This window comes from Staurois parvus, unplaced genomic scaffold (genome assembly GCF_062004578.1).
Source record: "Staurois parvus isolate SC_StPar_1 unplaced genomic scaffold, SC_StPar_1.0 ptg000832l, whole genome shotgun sequence".
In the NCBI taxonomy this organism is placed as follows: Eukaryota; Metazoa; Chordata; class Amphibia; order Anura; family Ranidae; genus Staurois; species Staurois parvus.
The window spans coordinates 3,302,188-3,323,630 of NW_028318628.1; the positions used below are offsets into that span (position 1 = coordinate 3,302,188).

The window sequence follows — 21,443 nt, forward strand, 5'->3', positions numbered from 1 at the left end:
TTCACCAACGATTTATATTCTTAAAACCAGTCCATAGAACCTGAGCTTAACCACACTGAACAGCAATAAAAGAAAATGCTTACTGTAGAATTTTGATACAGATACATTTAATTGAAACATATGTCAAAACATAAAAACAAACATACCGCTCCACAATTTCCCACAGCCTCACCAAAATCAGGCATTATTGATGAATAAGCCCAAATGATTCTTCTATATATCAACCCCTGAGTCTGCAATATCCACCCCTGGGAAGAAGTCTTGGCCTTCAGCATGCTTGATGCCATTAATTTACTGGGAGGATTCAGTGTCTGTGCAGTGCCTATTGTTCACACAATTTGTTATGTTAGCAGATTTGCTCTCAAGTCACATGGACCAGGTCTGGGGAAAACAGTGTTTATAAGCCTTTCAGTGTTGTGCATAAAATGCTAATGCATAATTTATGGCCTCTTATGCAAATACTTATGTAAATATTTAGAAAATACTGTGTGCTGCTGCATATTATTTTTTGGTCAGTTCTTTCACAGATTTAACACCATTGTTCTAATGCTTTCTTTCACTTACATTCAGGCTGTGTACTATATCCAGCAGCACGTACTGTAGCCTTTTGCTTTCAAAACTTGATCAGAACAATTCTCTATGTTGACATTACGTTAGCCCCATAGAGGAAAATGTAATGTGCAGTATTCACTATAGACTACACTAAGCCTCCTACTTCTCTGCTAACAGTGAGGACATGACGTCACCATGAACAAGACTTGTGCACAAAAGCCCATCTCAGCACTTAAGCTCCCCGATACTGTTGCTAGTGCAGTCATTTCCCCATCAACATGATTTATAGCAATTAATATACGGCAAATAAAAAGAGATTTGTAATACACATCTCTGCCTTGTACATGTGCTGTGCTTGCTAGTTTAAAACGTGGGATTTATTGACGAATACACATTCATATTCTGTTTAAACTGAATACGGTCTTACAGGAGTATTGCTAGACCCTGGCACCCAGGACTTATGCCCCAGGTCTTATACTGCGTGCCAAAAAACAACAAACAAAAATTCCCAACTCACTTACCAGACAGCCTGCAACAAACTGAATTATCCTAACAGTTTACGTTAAAACAAGGGGTTTAGTTTGCACACATTTGCAAATATATGTGTAAGCTACAGAGGCCACTTCACAGCATCCCAGTATATCTGCAGTCCTAATTCTATACATTGTTCTATTCTATACAAAGTTGGAGCACAGGGATGCACTGGACACCTAGCAATAGCATAATGGCTGCAAAGGTATGCAGTGCGTCCCGTCACCGATTCACTAACATTGCCATTTGTTTGTACTGTTGGTGAATAGATGAGGGGACGCACTGCATACTTTCACTGCCATTGCGCTATAGCTAGGTGTCTAGTGTGTTCCTATACCTTTAAGGAAGGGTGGGCTCCCCCCAGGCATACCTGCCCTTAATCTGTCTATTGTTATATTGTGCTTCAACTTTGGAGGCTCTCAAAATTTATAGAGTTAGGACTGCAGATATACTGGGGTGCCGTAAAGTGGCCTCTGCAGCTTATGAATATATGTGCAAGTGTGCGCAAACAAAATCCTTATTTTAACATGAACTGTTAGACAGGGTAATATGGTTTATTGCAGACTGGCTGGTAAGTGAGCTAGGATCTTTTTGTTTGTTGTTTATTGACATGCGTCGCCCTTCCACATACATACCTCCCAACTTTTTGAGATGGGAATGAGGGACATCTATTAGCAAAAGAATGTAGGCATAGGGTACACGCCCTACCATGGCCTCTTAAAGGAGAATTACACGCACACAAAAAAAATAGTGAAATCCACAAGTGCTTTTTTATAACTATTCCTATACATTTATATTGGCTTCTGAAATTTACAAATGCAGCAATTTAGAAATTGGATGAAAGGTTTAGCATTGGGAAACACTTTTTGATATATAATTAGTGCATTTTGTATACAACTATATATCTTAGACCAAAATGAGGAACAAATGAGGGGGAAAGAGAGACAGAACTTTGTTTCAAATCAGGGACAGTCCCTCGAAATCAGTGACAGTTGGGAGCTTTGCAAATGCTCCTTGCTGCATAGGCCAGTTACAGATTGGGGTGGTTTCCATTTGTTTATCTTCTACTGAGTGTCCCAGATCTTCCTTGACATGTGGAGGTGATACATTCAATGCATTATACAGTTTTGGAACTTTTTTTTTAATTTTATGTATGTTTTAATCAGTCTATTATTTATTTTGTCATCATGATGTAACCTTACAGTTCAATGTATTTTTGTTCAGTCAATAAGATTATATTAGGCCCCTTTCACATGGGGTGGATTCCATTCTGATCAGCAGAGCAGGATGATGACACATCTGTGTCTGCTCAGTCTGCTCATGGGTGTCGGGAAAATGGGCTGTGTAGCAATCGTGCACACAGAGATGGACGCGGTCATCCATGTTGCTCCAAACCCTCCATCTTGTATCTCTCTCTCCTACCCCAAATCCCCCCTCCCTCTCTGTTGAGTGACATATGGTCTGGATGCGGCAGAGGTCACAGGCAATCAGGCTCAGTGGGGAAGCTCCAGGGCTATAAATTCCCAACCTAGCTGGTGCCTAGATGTCTGTTAGCTTCTCAATCTGGGATATCGTAAAGCCATAAACCAAGTCCCTCACTGAGCTTCAAAGACATTCCAGAAAACCATAAACCAGACCTCACATTCAAAAATCCATTCTCCCCTATAATCTCATATCTTGGACTATGAAAGACGTACATAAAAACCAAGCATATATTCAGATCAGTCACTTTAATACAAGTTATCTGATATATTACACCCCCTATCTGACATCTACAGGAGAGCAGAAAATGATATCTTCTTAACCATCCCAGCAGGTATGTCATATTTCATATCTAGACGTTCAGCAGATGATTCTGCGTATTAATCTACCTGTGGATAGAATGTTACATGTACCTAGGAAAAGTTATTGACCGTAGTATAATTTGGGAGGGACTTGGTCATAGCCTGAGCTCTCCACCTACACTTTCCTCCCCAAATGAGGCGATTGGTTCTCTGCTTCATGGAGACACCCTGCTGAGTTCCTAGAAAAGGCTGTTATGCTTGAAGCAGACCTAAGCTGAGTTGAGCTAAGTTGAAGATTCTCCCTTTTAACATCGGAACCAACTTTGGGAGGCGGCCCTTTTGCTCTGAAACTTGAACGCTGCTTAAACCAGGACTTTTGGCAAGTACTTTATCTCTCTAAATTCCTTTCTGTTATTGCTCTCTGTATATTTATATATATATATATATATATATATATATATATATATATTGGCTACATCTTTTTCTGTAAATATTTTTATTGCACCCTTTTGACCTTTTAGTAATAACTCTTACTTTCTGAAAGTGTTGAACTGTTTCTAAAGCTCTTTAATGCAAACTAAGAACCCCTGTCTCTGAAGAGCGCTACTGTGTGTGTTTAGACCTCTGTATACCCTGCCTGCGGTGACAGTGGTATACAGACGATTATTCAACATCATAGTGTTATTGCTGATATTGCCGAGTTTCCTCTTTCTCTGTACAAAAAGGAGGTGGTGGCAGTGTGAAGGGTTAATTGTGTAATTAACCTGACCCAGTAACAATCGCTCCCAGGCTGCAAGTACACAGATTGTGGTCCATTAGCTGGAAACTCTGTGCAGGGTGCAGCTGGGCGGGGCATTGTTACGCACATGACAGCGCGGTATTAGATTGGCTAATCCTTCGGTCACGAGTTTAGTGAGAAGGACTGGGGTCTGACGCCGCGATCGTCACAGGCTGGCTGTCCGTTTACACCCAACTACCCTCCGTACCAATTCACCTAAACGGAAGAGGTCAGATCCCCCTACTTTTTTTTTGTGTTTGAGTGGGCTGGATCAGTAACAGAGGTAGGTGGGTGTAATTGGACACAAGTCCATTTATACCCACCTGTCCATAGGATTGCATGGACTTCCAATCAGGTCCGCCTAAAAACTGACAGGTGGACGTAATTTGATCACCCATGTGAAAGGGGCAGAAGTCTTAGGTCTGATCCAAAGAGGTCATCATAGTCTATTACCAGCCCCTCGAAACTTTAATCTGTGTGCCCAGAGGTGGCCCTGCTCTATTAGGACTCTAGAAATGTTGCTGCAGTGTTATTTTATTCCTGAAATCAGAAGGAGAAATTTCGGAAATATTGTCCTGCACCTTTACAGCAAAAAGGAATCCATTACCATGAGGTAATTGTTACCTGATCTGGCATGATAAACAAAATTTGTCATGTTTATGGGTAGCAAGAAAATATCCCAGGCAAATTATTTTCAGAAAGTTACATTTTTTTGCTAAACTTTCTTTTCTGAGAAAAGGACATGCTCGCTTGGCAGATATGAGAACACAAGATCACCATTCACCCTTCATATCAAAAGACAATCATGGCCCAGTTCATACTTGAGCTTAGCATCTTTGGGTGTGGGGTTTTTTTTGAGCATTTGTACAGGTGTTTTTGTGTGTGTTTCAGGCTTGAGAGTTATTTTGAGCTAGTGACTAGGTAAGAACATCTGAAAAATTTGTTTTTGCACCTTTTTCAAGTGCTCCTCTTGAAATCTGTTGGGTTCAAAACATGCAACCCTGCCCCAAAAGAAGCTCACGTACTATATCATAGGGTGAGCTTGAAGTTTCAAGGGACACTACACTTAGGCATCAATGGGCACCATTGAATATAATGGAATTCCTAGTACTGAGTGGTGAAATGCTTCTGGTGAAAGCTTCAAATCGCACTTCAAATCAAGCCTGGAGCCTTTAGCCTGCAGTGCTCACTGCCATATAGGGGTTCATTTATTAAAACCGGAGAATGCAAAGTCTGGTGCAGCTCTGCATAGAAACCAATCAGCTTCCATTTGTTTTGTCAAAGCTGAACTGAACAAGCTGAAGTTAGGAGCTGATTTGCTACCATGTGCATCTGCTCCAAATTGTACACTCTCTTCTTTTAGCAAATCAAGCTCATAGTGTCTATGCTGAGCTTTAGCCTGTGCAAAGTCTAGCAATTCTGTGAAGGCGCTTGGAGAATTTGCCATCCTTGAAAAACAGTATACTACATTACCCACCACACAAATGTTTCTTGTTGGCTTTTGTTGTGTTGACTGGCATGGTTATATGGATAGATCATTTCCTTTTTCAATGGAAAGGTGGTTACTAATGTTTCTGGCATGCTGGAAAGTTTATTAACGAGACATACAATCATGCCTTATCCCATACAAGACCCAATATCTGTTAGCTATTCCTGAACTATCACAGTGGTGCAAAAATGATACTTTAACTGGAAAGGACAGGTTATGCCTTTTATGTTCACAGGGATGGGAAGTTGATGCATTGTTGCAAACACACTTTACAGAGTTTAAAGCGTATATGAAGACAGTTGTATTTGGCTAGAGTGGGGTGGTCCTAGGTCCCCCGTCAGAGGGGTGTATATGACTGTCTTGCTCATTGCTAGGAGCTTATGTGTCTTTTATCTGTCCTGGTGACCACTGTCACTGGAAATTTTGAATTCTCACTAAAACGGAGATAAAGGGGAAATCTTCCAGTGAGGACAACTGTCTAAAAAGTAATTTCCCTCACTTCGAAGAGATTTTCTATGTTGTCTTTCTAAGACACGAAGAGAAAGTGGTTCCAAAGGCAGATGGTTTTTGCCTTAATGCATTCTCTGCATTAAGGTAAAAACCTTTCACTGTCTTTGCCTCCCCACCTTCTGCTTAAACACTTACCTGACAGCATTCTTGATCAAGCGCTGTCCCCACTGGCATGCTTTACTGAGAGCAGCTGGAGCCAGTGGCAGTCAAATCCTGTGAGGAGAAGTGTGGGGCGGCAAGTTGTGCTGTGTGCATATATGGATGCACACAGCCTGGCTTTGGAGTGTGCCCACACTAGTATCTCCATAGCAAGCAGATTTCTATGGGTTCAAGGCTGCTCTGTGCAATGACATTGCACAGAGCAGGTAAGTGTAACATGTTTGATATAATGATTTTTTTTAAAAATATCTTTACAATCACTTGAAGGGAAATCTCCCTGATGAAAAAAACTGACAGAGGTTTTAACCGTCGCTACACCTTCCAAAATAAAAAAAATGGATTCAGATACATTTTAAGGGGTCTTTTCACCCAAGATTCACCAATTTTCTAATTGAACCCTATGAAAAAAAATCGGTGAAAGTTGTGTGAATTTTAGATAAAAACATTGATAAATTGACCCTTGCTGTTTGGACATTTTTGTTTAGAATGTGATGTGTTTTTTCATTAATAGTTCTATTAACATTCATACGTTTTCTATGATCTATTTTGGGACCAAAAATGTATGTTAGTATAGACATTTGTGAAGTAACCAAAGGCATCCAGCCAAGTGCCATCAGTGGTGTATTTAGGTTTTGTGCTGCCCTAGGCAACACAAAAATTGGATGCCCCCCCCCCGGCAGAGAGAACCTGACACCAACCAACACCAGACCTCCCCCCCATGGAGAGAGCCTGACAGTGATCAACAACACCCCTGCCCCATCCCCAACCCCGCCCGAGAGAGCCTTTAATTAATACCCACCCCCTCACCGGCAACAGAGAGAAAGACACTCACCTTCATAGCTCTGGACATCCCTGAGAACGACAGTCGGGCTCTGCATCCACCATCAAGCAGCCTGCTGCCCCCCCAAAAAGTGCTGCCCTAGGCAAATGCCTTGTTTGCCTTGTGGTAAATATGCCCCTGTAGTACCATCACTATAGTGTAACCAGACTAATAAACCTATTTGTACTTAATTACTATAGAATATGGCATACCAGTTTTTCTCTGCAATTTGTTTTGGCTTGAAAGAAAAGGAAGTGAAAAGATGTATTAACTGGTTTAAAACACACAAAATAGCAGCTTTTGCAGAAGTAGCAGTTAACAATGTGTGTCTCCGGTGACTGGAGGCATGTGACTTTAGAACATGACTGTCCTTTTTCCAGTGTACCAGGGTGCCGTAGAGGTTCCTTGATTATTTATGCATTCCTCTTAGAGGAACGCTAGAGCTAGATTTGTGTTAAATCATATATTATTTACTGCATTTAGCTGCCTGTTAACCTTTTGTTGCACTGTATGGCTGATTTCCTCAAATGTGATTAACCATCTTATTTGCTGTTCTACGTGAGTGTCATAAGGTGTTTTATTCTCTCTTGTAATTGCCGGCCTCCTTGATCTCTTAAACTGATATAAAAATTACTGTAGAAACAACAAAAATGCATACCTAAGTCACCAATAACACACATATATTAAGTCCTCTATATATTATATTTGGCGAAAGGGTCACATGATAAATTTGCAAAGTAGGCCACGCACTTTACACTGTTGTCTAGCAAGTGGCCACTAGGCAACCAATAAATCTTTGATTGATCACATAACTGAAAAAAAAATAAAATTAAAAGCATCTTACAAGCTGCTCTGATGGTTTATGACCACGCAGAACCAGTACACATTTACGGTTTGTATGGTTAATTCATGGTCATGTGTGTATGCATAACAAAAGGAGAGAGAGAAAGGACTTTAATAATTCAAAAATACTCATGTTACAGGTCTGCATGTTGTTGTTTCCTGCTAGCTTCTCGATAAATTACCTTTCAGCCACCTTGCCTTTCCTACAATGGCTATTCTATGTTGTTTATGAACACCAACATTTATGAAATGGCATTTATTTCTTGCTTGTTCTTTTCTGTTAACCCTACTACCTTATTTCTCCCCCTCCTTACTGTCCTATAGTTCTTCAGGCTGAGCTTCTACTGCTCTGGACTAGCCACTTGTATCCTACCCACTTGATGCATCATCCACCCACATACCAATACATATACTACTTCATTCTCTACACTCATTTCTTTATCCTTTTTACCATTTCAGTAAGGCTCGTTCAGAGCACCAGTGCTGACCTACAGGGATCAACATACTGAAGATGCAATGTTGAGGAAAATAACATTGTTTTAAGTGGTGCCAGTCCATACCAATGCCCTGCATGGGTGTGCACTAAAAAAAAGGTTGCATTTTTGTTTGTGGTGCAGAGCATTGAAATGCACTGTAGCATCCTATAGATAAAAAGGAGTCCACATACAATACCTAATAAAAAAAGATAAAAACCTGTTGCACCACAATGCCTTGTTAAATAAATAAATAATGCATTGCATTGCAATGCATGTCAGTGCATATGAGTTATGCATGCACTACAGCATGCATTCTGCTGTGAGCAAGCCCCAAGACTGCAATCATCTGCTATCTTCTTTATGCCCGAAAGTACATTTTTTCATGTAATAAATGATATTGAAAATTTCCATAACTTTCCTTTAGGGCTGGTTCACACCATGAATCACACAGGAATGTGCTGTGCATTCCTGCACAATTCACATATGATCTGTCTACAGTGTAATTTCAGCTCATTCATTTAAATGGGCTGAAATTACCCTGGACCATACCAAAAGTAGCGTATGTTCTTCTTTGTAAAACACACAGGAACCAGATCACATGGTACTACTGTACTACCATATGATCCAGTACAGTCAAACGCTCTGTGTTTGTGACCTGCGTTTGCGGTGTCATTAAGCTAACATTGACACTCACTGCAGATCGCAACTGCAGTGTGTTTTGAACGTGGTGCAGGAAAAGTGCATGGAATGTGGGTTTCCCGCACTACATTCTGGAGTGAACTGGCCCTGAAAGTGCTAAAGTGTTTTAAAAGGACAATACCCATAAACATTTAGCCTTACTAAGCAACAGTGGTGAACAATTAGAACCTCTGTCTGGTTTTTACTGCTATCCAAAGCTACATTATATTTTTTCCTCACTATTTGCCCTGGTGAAAACAGTTTTACCAGACAGAAATAATGGGAAATCTGCAGCAGGGACGTGGACAGACAGATAGGCAAACATATAGCAGTGGTTGTAGGCTTTCACTGCTTTAATAAAAAAATAATTTCCTGGCAAAAACATGGCAGCATAATTGTAGATAAGCTCCATCTCTTCTTACCCCATAGGACCAATTACCCTATAGGTTTAAGTCCCACCCAGCTGCCTGCATTCTTTTTTTTTTGTTCTTGCTACTATCATGATCTGATTTAAACCTTTTTGTTTTTACCATTTTCCACCCAAGTTTCTGTACCTTTTCTGGTCAAAGTCCCCACTGTTCAGCTTCTAAAAGTTTTGTGCTGGTGGTCTTGGTGACCAAGCATATGTCTCCTTCAGCTTCTGGATACACTGGGGAGGGCAGGATTGGCAGGTAACCCTTCAGTTTACAATTTGCTGATTGTCCAGGACGTCTTTGGCTTTGGTACAATTTCTCATTCCTTCCTTCCTCCATCTGCTTTCCTTGCTCTGAGTGGTCTTCCTTTTATGCTTTAATAGTTTCCCCACCATGGGTAGCAGTGGATGCCTTTCCAAAAAAGTCCACATCTTTGTGAAGTGACATGGATTATGGGATGTGTGGCTGGTCCTCTCCCTTTTCCTTTTTGGGTGTCTCCTGTTGTTGGGGGCAGTTCTGGTTGGCATGGCTGGAGATGGAGACTTCATGAGTAGAGTATCTATCCTTGCTGCTAAGGAATGGCATTCTGAGAATCTGGGGGAATGTCTGCAGCTACTTGGGTTCAGGTAGATTTTATTTCTGCACATCCAGTGTTGGGGGAGTATATTAAATGGGTGGCACAATTTAAACTCCAGGCGCTACTTGGAGTGTTGCTGCACGGTTTTTAATGGGAAACCCTTTTTCTTGCATCTTTGCTGTGGGTCCCTAATAGCCTCTAGCTGTGACCATAGGTATGTTGCCAGATTGTTGTTTTATTCTGGTGAACTCATTTAGTTTTCTATCTCACTGATCCATTTTATCTTGTGGTTGCTTGCCTTGTCTTCATCCATGCCTCACCCTGGCTGATTACAGACCACCCTACAACACAAACCACAGAAGCCACAGAAATATATTTGCCAATCATGTTTTGTAAAGGCAACCTGTGACTAGGACCTGGACAAGGCAGCAGTGATTAGACAAACAGCCTAAAAATCCATTTGGGGACTTGCCACTACCCAAATGCAAGCTACAGCAAAACCCAGTATAGCTCCCTCCTCACTGCTTTCAACCCCCCTGGACCAGCTGAGACTAGATGCATTGGCCTTCTCTGAGGAAGAGTTGGAAAAACTCCCTACAGTGGGTTAGATTTCACACTTGTACAGCCATTCTTCATAGCCATTAAGGAAGATATTAAATAAGATTGAAAAGGAGGCGGAAGCAAAAAAAGGTGCTCTCCCTCATTCCGTTTAATGAAGGAGACTAGAGAGATGATGATGATGAATGCATGGATGAAGGTAGAGAAGATGCTTTCATTAGCCAACTACGTCTCAAAATTATACCCATTAAGGGAGGAGGACTCTTGCTCTCTAGATCATGCTCCTCTTGGCAATTTCTCAGTTATGCACTTGGGGCGACATCACTTTTCCAATAAATGAAGCTGTCTCATTTAAGGATTCTCTAGACAGGAAGATTGATATGGATCTAAAGAATGTCTATACAACTGTGGCCAGCACATGCAAGCCAGCAATGACTCTGACTCTGGTTGCCAAGAAGGAGGGAGTATGGTCAGACAATACTGAAGCATCCCTTAAAGCTGAGATTTAGAAAAAGGATCAAAATAGTCATGCTTTACTCAGTCACTACTAGATAAGCACTTTGCCTCAAGCCCTCATCAGTAGACCCTCCGTCAAAGAATAATTGGTGCAAGAGTCCCTTTGAGGAATTTTCACTCTTTAGAAGCAACATGGATTTGGTCATTGCAAACATCACTAGGGGTAAATCAGGGCAGTCAGTCCAGAAGTGGAGGGACACATAGTCATGATTCCTGAAATTGTCAAAATCCAAAATGGCCTCCACTTTGGAGACTCAGAGGCCGTTTTGAGGATTTGCATTATCAGACTTGTGCACTAGGGACGAAATTACAGCAATTCACACTGCTCTGGGTGGAGCATTACCAGAATCCCTTGGGTAATCAGAAAGGTTCCATTACCCACCCTTCCAACATGTATGTGTTTTCAGAGTATGTCAGAAACCTTCTGTGTCTGTGCTATTCAATGGATCCTCTAAAGAGTATTTATAAGGTTTCTATTCACTACTCTCCTTCATAAGAAAAATAACAGGGGATTTACAGTCACTGTTGGATTCAAAGGGCCCCAACAAAACAATCAAGTCTATACATGTGGAGCCTGTCTACATTTCCAAAGACATTCTTGAAGATGCTCTGTCCTGTTATAGCCTTCATCCATCAACAGGGATTGCAGATCTATCATCTGGATGACATCCCTAAGGTTGCTCACTGTCACCAGACCCTTCTGGAACATAGGGATCTGTTGACTTAACCTGGAGAAGTTTGGCTGGATCATCAACTGAAACAAGATCCAATTATTCCCATTTCAAACAATGGTCTTTTTTTGGGGAGCAGTTCTGGGTACAGTGAAGAACTCAGTAGAGCGGCCAGAGGATGAGATTCAAACTTTGATCTCGAGAGTTGGCACAATCCAGCCATTACCTATCAATGTCACAATGTCTCAGACTAATTGTGACAATGACAAAAGTGATCCCCGTGGTCAGATTAGCTCACTTCAGGTCAATCCAGGTGGATTTCCTGAGACAGTGGAGGAAGGATTCACTCCTTCAGCGAATCTGTTTTTCAATTCCCATGAATAGCTTCATGTGGTGGTTTGAAGGAGTCCAGCTTGAGGAATTGCCACAGACTGGACCCTGGCTGTCAGACCATTGTTACTTCAGATGTGAGCAAATCAGGTTGGGGTGCCCACAAGCAAGACTATCTAGCCCAGGGTAGATAGGCAACCATTCAGTCAGGACAAGTGTCAAATGTCTTATAGCTTAGGGAAGCCTTTCAATCCCTGAAGGTCTTTGTGCCATACATCACAGGGAGAGCTGAAGTTACTACTGGAAAATGAAAAAGCTGTTTCATATCCTTGTCATCAAGGTGGCACCCACAGCTCCTCCCTGCTGCTGGAAATATCACCAACTATGCCGTGGGTGCAGATGAATCCAATGCACCTGATGGACTTGACATCCACAGTACAGGTCTTCTGAACTCCTCAGCAGACTCCATGGTGTTTATTTACTACAGCTGGAAAGTGCAAAATCAGGCTCACATCTCCATAGATACCCATAATTAGATCTGAAGGTGTCCCCATCCAACACCATGTGCAAGTGCTTTCTGGCTAGGGGGAGATTATCATCAACGGAGGGAGTGGATGTTCTCTTGTACCTGTGGAACATCAAACTGGAGTACGTTTTTCCTCTAATCCCAGTGATATTCATTGTACTGAAGAAAACCAGGTCCTTTCCAGAGGAAGTGGTTAGTATTCATTCTATCCACACACACCCTTGTTCTCTCTGCTACAGCCCTTGGCGATGGAGCCTCCAGTCATGCTTTTGCTGCTCTGAGATCTTCTAACATAGTGCCAAGTCCTTCACCCCAAGCAGGCCGCACTTGACGGCAATATGGGCTGAAAGGAGCAGACTAGAGCACCAAGATTGTTCTCCTTAAGTAAATAAAAAACTATTGAAAGCTCAAAAGTCAACTACCAGAGCAGTTTATGCCAGATTGTAGGTCAAGTTTACCAGATTTGCCAGTGGTATTTCTTATGAATCCTGACTCTCAAACATTCTAGAGTCTCTGCAGCTGGTTCTTATACATGAGTCTGAGAGTGAAAACCCTCAAAGTCTATGAATCTGCCTTGCCAGCTCTGTTGGGTACACACTGAACATCACATCATCTTATCGTCCCATATGTAAAAGCATGTATGAAGATCTGTCCTCCAAAGAGAGTCCTTTTATTGCCATGGGATCTATCCTTAGTCCTATAGATGTTTGCAGACCCCATGTTTCATGTAGTAGACTCTCAGATTAAAGGCACACTTCCTTATAGCCATTACCCCTGGCCAACTAGTGTCAGAGCTGCAGGCACAGAACCTGTGTCTTCTTAAGTATAGATACGTTTTGCAAACCTTGCCACATTTCAAACCAGACATTTGTACCACATTCCAGGTGGCTCAAGATGTAAGGTTGCCATCCTTCTGGGAAGTGGCTTTGGGGATTTCCACATGTACTAAATGTAGGCACAGTTTTTATGGTATATGTCTTCAAGACTGCAGCACGGAGACAAGTGGACATGTATTTGTGGTTCAATTCAACGTGTGATAATGACAACCTAGATTATGAAAACAATCCAAAAAACCTATGTCTCCTAGGAGGTAGATCTCCTAGCAGGCCTAAAGGCACACAATGCCAGAGCAAAGCTGTCTTCCTGGGCAGCCTGCAAGCGCATTTCACATGAAGGCATCAGCAACTTGGTCATTGTATGACACCTTCTTGTCCCATTATTGGGTAAGCTCAGCATCTCTGATCATGGTCTAGTTTGGGAGAGTGGTTCTCCAGTCTTCGGTTTAGAGAGTTGCCTAATAAATCTTTTTTTCTGCCTCACCTACTTTTATTGCGATATGCCACAACTAATCTGCCATTTTTGTAAAGTTGTATACTTACATTTAGGTAGTTTTTCTTTCCTGGCACATAAGCATTGGAGGCATAGCAATGCCACCCTTGTTTGCAGCCCATATTGGGACTACAATGCTGGCAGCTGGGCCGGGCTTAAACGTATAGGGTAATTGGTTCAATTAGATAGGAGATGGAGCTTACCCATGTGTATGCTGCCATACATATGTGCCAGGAAAGAAAATTACTGTAAGTAAGTATACAATTTCCATTTTTTAGTTTTTTCCTGTCTGTGTTGCTTTTGAGAGTTCCCCTCACTTTCTGCCTGGTAAAACATTGTCAGCAGAACAGTAAATCAGGTGAAATTTCTCCAATGCAGTCTTGGATAGCAGTCAAAACATAGTGAAACAATTAAAAAACATAAATGTGCAGCGCTGTTAAAATCAATAAATAAATACATATATAAACATGTAAGAAAGTGCACACAAATATATAAAGTGACACTGTGCATCTATGTATGTGCCACTATAATATGTAACCAATTTTAAACGTGAAAGAAAACACTGTGTCTAAAACATAAGTCCAGAGTGCAGGCGTGAACGAGATCTCAAATGATCTTCTGGTATCCAAAAGACACAGATTGTGGATAAGGTGAGACAATTAAAGTGTAGATTGCGCACTCACCAGATACGCAACCTTTTTGCGCATTTGTATGATATAAAAAGGACATCAGACATCTCATCAAAAAGGTCTGGTCAGATCTGGTCAATGCCTCCTTCGCTATCCCATGGTTTGCACTTAGCCTTCCCAAATGGTAGCCACTCTGCGGATGTACCTGGCTCCCACAGGAGCTCAGAAAGAAACAACAGAGGAGGCCAGTAGTGCAATATTGCCTTAGGATGTTTATTCCACACAATGGGTATGTATACAGCAAGAAAGCAAATAAAATAGATTACTGACCGATTGCAAGCTGCCGCCGGGACCCCTTGTGGTGCCGGCAGTAAGGCGTCAAAACAGCTACAGCCCGAACCTGACGCGTTTCGAGCAAGTGCTCTTAGTCATAGGGTGTCCTGGCCACCACAAGGGGTCCCGGCGGCAGCTTTCAATCGGTCAGTAATCTATTTTATTTGCTTTCTTGCTGTATACATACCCACTGTGTGGAATAAACATCCTAAGGCAATATTGCACTACTGGCCTCCTCTGTTGTTTCTTTCTGAGCTCCTGTGGGAGCCAGGTACATCCGCACAGTGGCTACCATTTGGGAAGGCTAAGTACAAACCGTGGGATAGCGAAGGAAGCATTGACCAGATCTGACCAGACCTTTTTGATGAGATGTCTGATGTCCTTATTATATCATACAAATGCGCAAAAAGGTTGCGTATCTGGTGAGTGCGCAATCTACACTTTAATTGTCTCATCTTATCCAAAATCTATGTCTTTTGGATACCAGAAGATCATTTGAGATCTCGTTCACGCCTGCACTCTGGACTTATGTTTTAGACACAGTGTTTTCTTTCACGTTTATATTGGCCACATGTTCTAGTGACACATACATAGATGCACAGTGTCACTTTATATATTTGTGTGCACTTTCTTACATGTTTATATATGTATTTATTTATTGGTTTTAACAGCGCTGCACATTTATGTTTTTTATCTGTTTTGGAGGTCTTATATGGTGCCTTTTGTGTACAGCTGCTGTAATCTGGGAATTGATAGACTGGAAGGCGCTCACTTACTTTATAGGTTTATAGTGAAACAATTGTCACTACAGCAGTGCAAGTGCAAGTCCTCAATCTAGCATCTGATGGCAGATTGCAGTTGCTGAGAATACTAGCCCAGTGCATGCACAGAGCAGAGTTTTTTTTTAAATTATATTTGCAGTAATATTATGGAAGTTAGATTTTCAGAGGAATAATTGGCAATAAGTAGCCTTATGCCTCTAAATAATTTCCCTTAATACTGATTTTCATTTACATTTTCACTTTTAGCTAGGTGTCAAAGTTCACTAGGGTCAGGGCTAAGGATTTGAAGGTATCTTGACTATATTTACTCTTGACAACATCTGTATTTAAGAATCTGCTATAAGAGAAACACTAAAAATTGGTGGTGCTCATGGCAGATTACTATGGAGGGAACCACTCTCCTTCTCAGATTCCATGATCCACAACCTTACTAGAACAATGTTCTGTTCACATGACCACAGTCCAAACAAAAGGCTGAGGCATGTTCTGAGGCAGGCCATTCAAGCAAGAGATCCCAAAATTATTAATAAACCCAAAGCTGAAGTCCAGGCTAATCAATTGGCATAATGTGAAAAGCCAAAATACCTCTTAAAAAACTCAATATAAAAACAGCCACTGAGAGCCACCACAGAAAATTGATTAATTTAACTTACTGACTCATCTGTTAGGATGCTGTCCCAAAAATATGATAATAACTCAGCACCAAACTAATATAACCTCAGGATAAAATCACACTTAAAGTAACTGTAAAGCTTTGTTTTTTTGTTTTTAATTAAAACAATAAACAAGTTATACTTACCTGCTCTGTGTAATGGTTTTGCACAGAGCAGCCCTGATCCTCTTCTTTTTGGGTCCCCCATCAGTGCTCCTGGCTCCTCTTCTTTATCCAGTGCCCCTATAGGAAACTGCTTCCTATGGGGGCACTCTGTGGGCTCGCTCCCGAGCCCCACTGCCTGCATTCATGGACAGCGACAGTGGGCATGGCCCTCAGCACAGAGTTTGATTGACAATATCAATCTGCCTAATGAGGAAGGACAGAGCCAGGAGAGCTCTTATACCCAGCGCTAGATTGCGATAGGCCTCAGGTAAGTTTAGGAGGCGACTGCATTCAGTGCCATGAGGTGCCCAGAACTGCATTCCCTCATGTTCCTGCCAAACAAAAGCCCTGATAAAAAGTTTCCACTGCCCTCCACCATAAATATAATGACAGTGTGGTCAGAACACCACCATGAGTCCTCACCATAGCCATTGCCAAAATACCTACCTACCATGATGTTCTGAGGTTTTGCCAATGAAGGAGATGAGAGATTCCATTGTTCAAACATCCCATTATTAATTATACAACTTCAAATACTTATTTCTTGAATAGTTAAAGAGTACGTACATGTTTATTGGTTAAACTGGGCTGGCTTCCACATAAGTGGCTTAATTTACCCTTTCCATTAAGTCTTTCGGAACTGTTAAAACACTGCTCAGGCTGCTCATGCAGTGCATTTATCACCTCTTCTGGAAAGGCAGAAACACCTGTGATGTAAAGTGTACAGATGGAAGGTGGTCTGGTCAATCTGAAGCAAAGCCACCTGCATTGTGTACCAATGAAGTTGCAGGCACCAGTGTAGTTGCCACAGAGTTAGGAAGCGACACAGCCTCTAATGTGCAAGCCTGGCAGCTATTTAACTACAAATATACAAAGCTTTTGGAACATATTAAGAAACCGAATAGGAACAAATCACACTAAAAGGTACTTGGCTGTACCTCTTTAGTGACTAAAAGCCACCTACTACAATCACTGTAGCCACTCCAAATGCAGGTCTTAATAATGGAAAGGGTACAAACATGCCCTGTACCATCCCAAAATGCAGCACTGGAGATCAGAGCTATCAATGGTCCATCCCCTTCAGTTGAACAGGGCTGTTGGAAAACTTCTATCAATCACCAGCTACAGCCAATCAGCTGCAGACTCTAATGAGGGTATTCTGGCAGCAGAGGAGTCCAGCTGTCAAAATACAAAGGCACAGCAGAGGATTCCTTTATCCACCTTGCATGTGTGGATGGGGGAATCTGTTTGCTGTCTCCTGATCAGCCCTTTGGCTGTCTGGAAAAAAAATAAGGCACCTATGGCCAGCCTAAGACCCCTTTCAGACGCAGTGGACTCCATCCCAGTCAGCTCACAGATCTGCTGCTGATCAGAGCAGAGCAGGTGGATGACACATCTGTTTCTACTCAGCTTATGCAGAGTGGATATGGACAGAGCTGGCTCTGCTCTATGGACGGCCAAGTGCACTGTCCTTTTACACTGCCCTCTGAACTGATCCTCCTAGATGGAGGAGGACAGATCCCCTTCCATTTTTTTTAGAGGACCAGTTTGGACCCAGAAGTAATCGGGTGTAAATGGACACAAGCACGTTTACACCCGCCTGTCCATAAGGGCGAATGAACCAATCCATCAGGTCTGCCTGAAAAACAGACTTTATCGGACCTACCATGTGAAAGGGACCTTATTTGCACAGCCATATAGTCTCCTATAGGGATAAGTTTTGGGCTAGCTACTACCATGGGTCAGAGGCAATTCCTACAGGTTCTAGATTCACAATCCAGGCTAATTTATGTGCAGATTCACCTGGGAGAGTGTTTTTAAGCCATGATGCATTGCATGGCCTTCGACCTATGAGTAAAACAGCCAGTAAGGGGGCTTTTGGTTAAGCCAGCACTTTCATTATAAAATCATTATGGGCTGCCAGTGTACACTGTTACCGAGACTGTCTGTAAAAATCATACTGTTCCGGAACATTGAAAACAGCTGTAAAGTGATTGTAAGGTAAAAGGTTTTTTTTTTTTAACCTTAAAGTGGTTATAAAGCCTAAACATTTTTTACCATAATGAATTCCTTGCATTAAGGTAAAAAATGTTTAGGCGCCAGTATCCCCCCCCCCCACCCCCCTTATGCTTACTTGATGCCTTATTCAATCCAGCACTGTGCCCATCTGCAGATCTTCTCTCCCCTCACTTTCTGGTCTCCCAGGATTTGCTTGGGCAGTGGAAGCCATTGGCTCCTGCTGCTGTCAATCAAAACCAGTGATGAGGGAGCTGGGTGGGGTGGGGTGGGGCTGAGTCCCACTGCGTCGCTTGACAGGAGCAAACATGCACGAGTGCCCCAATAGAAAGCAGCTTTCTAGGGAGCACTCTGCAGGGGAAAGGAGCCAGGAGCACCAGTAGGGGACATGAGAAGAGGAGTTTGGGGCTGCTCTGTGCATGACCACTTTAATGCATTCTCTGCATTAGCATAAACACCTAGAATAGTAGCTCCCCCAGCGCCCCCCCCCCCCCCAAATACTCAGTTGAACTCAATCTCAATCCAGTGCTGTGCGCATCTGCAGCAGCTCTTCTCTCCTCTCCCGGCTCTCACAGGCTTGGTCGACTGCAGCGGGAGCCATTGGCACCTGCTGCTGTCAGTCAAAATCTGTGAGTGGAAAGGCAGGGGGTGGAGCCAAGTGAGTCTGTGTGGCTGAATAGGTGCAAACAGCCCAATTTGGTATTGAGCATGTATGAGTGATCCCATAGGAAGCAGCTTTTAAAGGGGGAGGAGCCAAGAGTGCTTGTGGGGGACCCCAGAAGAAGAGGATTAGGGTTGCTCTGTGCAAAACCACAGCACAAAGCAGGTAAGTATAACATGTTTGTGACTTTAATTTATAAAAAGTGAAAGCTTTAAAATCACCTTGCGGCATTCCCCAAGCATGTAATTTAAAGCCCAACTCTGTGCAACTAAAAAATTATTTTTAGTTGGGCTGTGCCTGCACTGCAAGGATTAAATGCTTATTTAGGTGTAGGAGAATAAAAAGATTTACTTACCTGATTCTCTGTTCTTCCCTGCAGCTAGACCGGTCCCTGCAGCCTCTTCTCCCCATGCTGCAAAGGTCTAGGATCCTGATGTCATCAAGAACCAAGCAGGGTCCATAGCCCTGCATCTGACATGTTCACGGCAGGGGACACTTCACCGCTGGAGCATTGGGGGACCATTACCTTCCAGGGTAGGATCAGGTAAGGCTACATTTGAATGGGCAGTTTGCCCTGGTGCAAATGGCAGTATCAGAAATCTGCTGCTTCCTGCTGCTGTTTTTGACACCTTTGAAGGGCTAACTGCGGCTGCTGAGCCCGTACACTTTAACCACTTGCCCTCCAAAGGATCTACTCCCCTTCCTGACCACATTATTTTTTGCGATACGGCACTGATTTATTTTAACTGACAATTGCGCGGTCATGCAATGCTGCACCCAAATGAAATTTATGTCCTTGTTTTACCACAAATGGAGCTTTCTCTTGGTGGTATCTGATGGCCTGTGTGTTTTTTATTTTTTTGCGCTATAAACAAAAAAATTTGAAAAAAAAACAATATTTATGACTTTTTGCTGTAAAACATATCCAGTAAAATATTTTAAAATATAAAATTTTGTCATAAATTTAGGCCAAAATGTATTCTGCGACATGTCCTTGCTGAAAAAAAATCCCAATACGTGTAAATTAATTGGTTTACATGAAAGTTATAGCATCTACAAATGGTGGTATATATACTGGAATTTTGTTTTACATTTTTTTTATACTAGTAATGGCGGCAATCAGCGACTTTTAGCGAGACTGCGGGACTGCGGCGGGCATTCTGACACTGTGGGGGAACTGACTAACTGCCACTGACATCCCCAGTGACATTAATACAGTGATCAGTGCTAATAAAAAGCACTGACACTGTACTAATGACACTGGGCAGGAAGGGGTTAACATCTGGCCAATCAAAGGGTTAACTGTGTGCTGTTTTACTGTGTTGTCTGTGTGTGCTTTACTATGTAAGCATGCTGCTTTTTTTATTGCTCTGCTATGCAGAGCAATACATAGCAGCATACAGCTGCTGACAGGGTTGAGATCTGTATTGTTTACATACAGACCTCTTCCCTGTCAGTGTTCCTCGGCGATCGTCAGGTGCCGGCGGAGAATCTCCAGCCGGGACCTGGTGATCAACAGCTGTAGCTGCCAATGGCGGTGCGGGTAGGGTGGCACGTGCCCCCTACCCGGAAATACAAAATCACTTGTGTGTGTGTATATATATATATATATATATATATATATATATACACGTGATTTTGCGCAGCCCTGCCACCCTGTAGCAGTAGTTCTGCTATAGGGCGGTCAGGAACAGGTTGCCGGAGGCCGCAGCTAACTGTTAACAGGTGTCAAAAACAGCAGCAGGAAGCAGCAGATTCCTACCACTGCCATTCGCACCAGGACACAACACCTGTGCAAATGTAGCCTACGTAAAATAGTTTCTCCTCTCCCCAAAGAGCAATTAACTCTTTATGGTGTGAGTGCTGCCGCACTGCAAGGGGTCCTGTCACATTTCCTCAGAGTTAGGCTTTAAAGCAATTGTGTATTATTAATATTACCATCAAAGCCACATAAAAAGGCCTTTTCCTTCTAAAAATAGTTTTACATTGGTACATGTCCCCCATGGCAGCGCCCAACTTCCTTTTCTGACAGTAATATGCCTATTAGCCCTAAAAATGGCTAGAATTGACTAAGAACTGCTCCTATAGAATTCACTGTGATTTGCCTCTTAGGTCGGATTCTCTTAATTTTGAATATGATTAATTAAACCCTTCATAAATCACACCTGTGCAGATTTATCGGTATTATATATCCACTTTTTAATTCTCCCTTTTTTTTTTTTTATAAATGCTGCATTGAGTGTGCTCCTTTCTCTGGCCAGATATGGCATGGTTTAATAATATACAGTGGGGGTGGCTCATCTTCTGTAGTGTCTTCTAGAATCCTTAGTTCACCTCTTTGTATTCAGTGAGGTCTCCTGTAGCTGCATGTATCACCCCCCCCCCCCTTCCTCACCATACCTGTTACACACTGACTCCCATAGGGCAGCACACACACTGCCTGTCATCATGTGTCAATGGCATGCTGCGCAGCCTATGGGGGACACAGGTGATGGGTTACACATGGACATGGAATGAGAAAAAAAAATGTGAATCCTGGGGGAAGACATTTATAATAGACCTGGGATTTGGCAGGTGATTAAACATTACATACCTATGTTGTAGAATTAGGGTACACAGCCCATCACCCCATGTGTTGTAGGATTAGGGGACACCGCCCATCACC

At 42.3% G+C, this 21,443-nt stretch overlaps 1 protein-coding gene across 1 annotated transcript in view; it reads left to right on the forward strand.

Annotated features, from left to right (window-relative positions):
* SHANK3 (SH3 and multiple ankyrin repeat domains 3) overlaps positions 1-21,443 on the forward strand; it is a 464,876-nt gene that overhangs the window by 36,599 nt on the left and 406,834 nt on the right. The window lies entirely within an intron of this gene.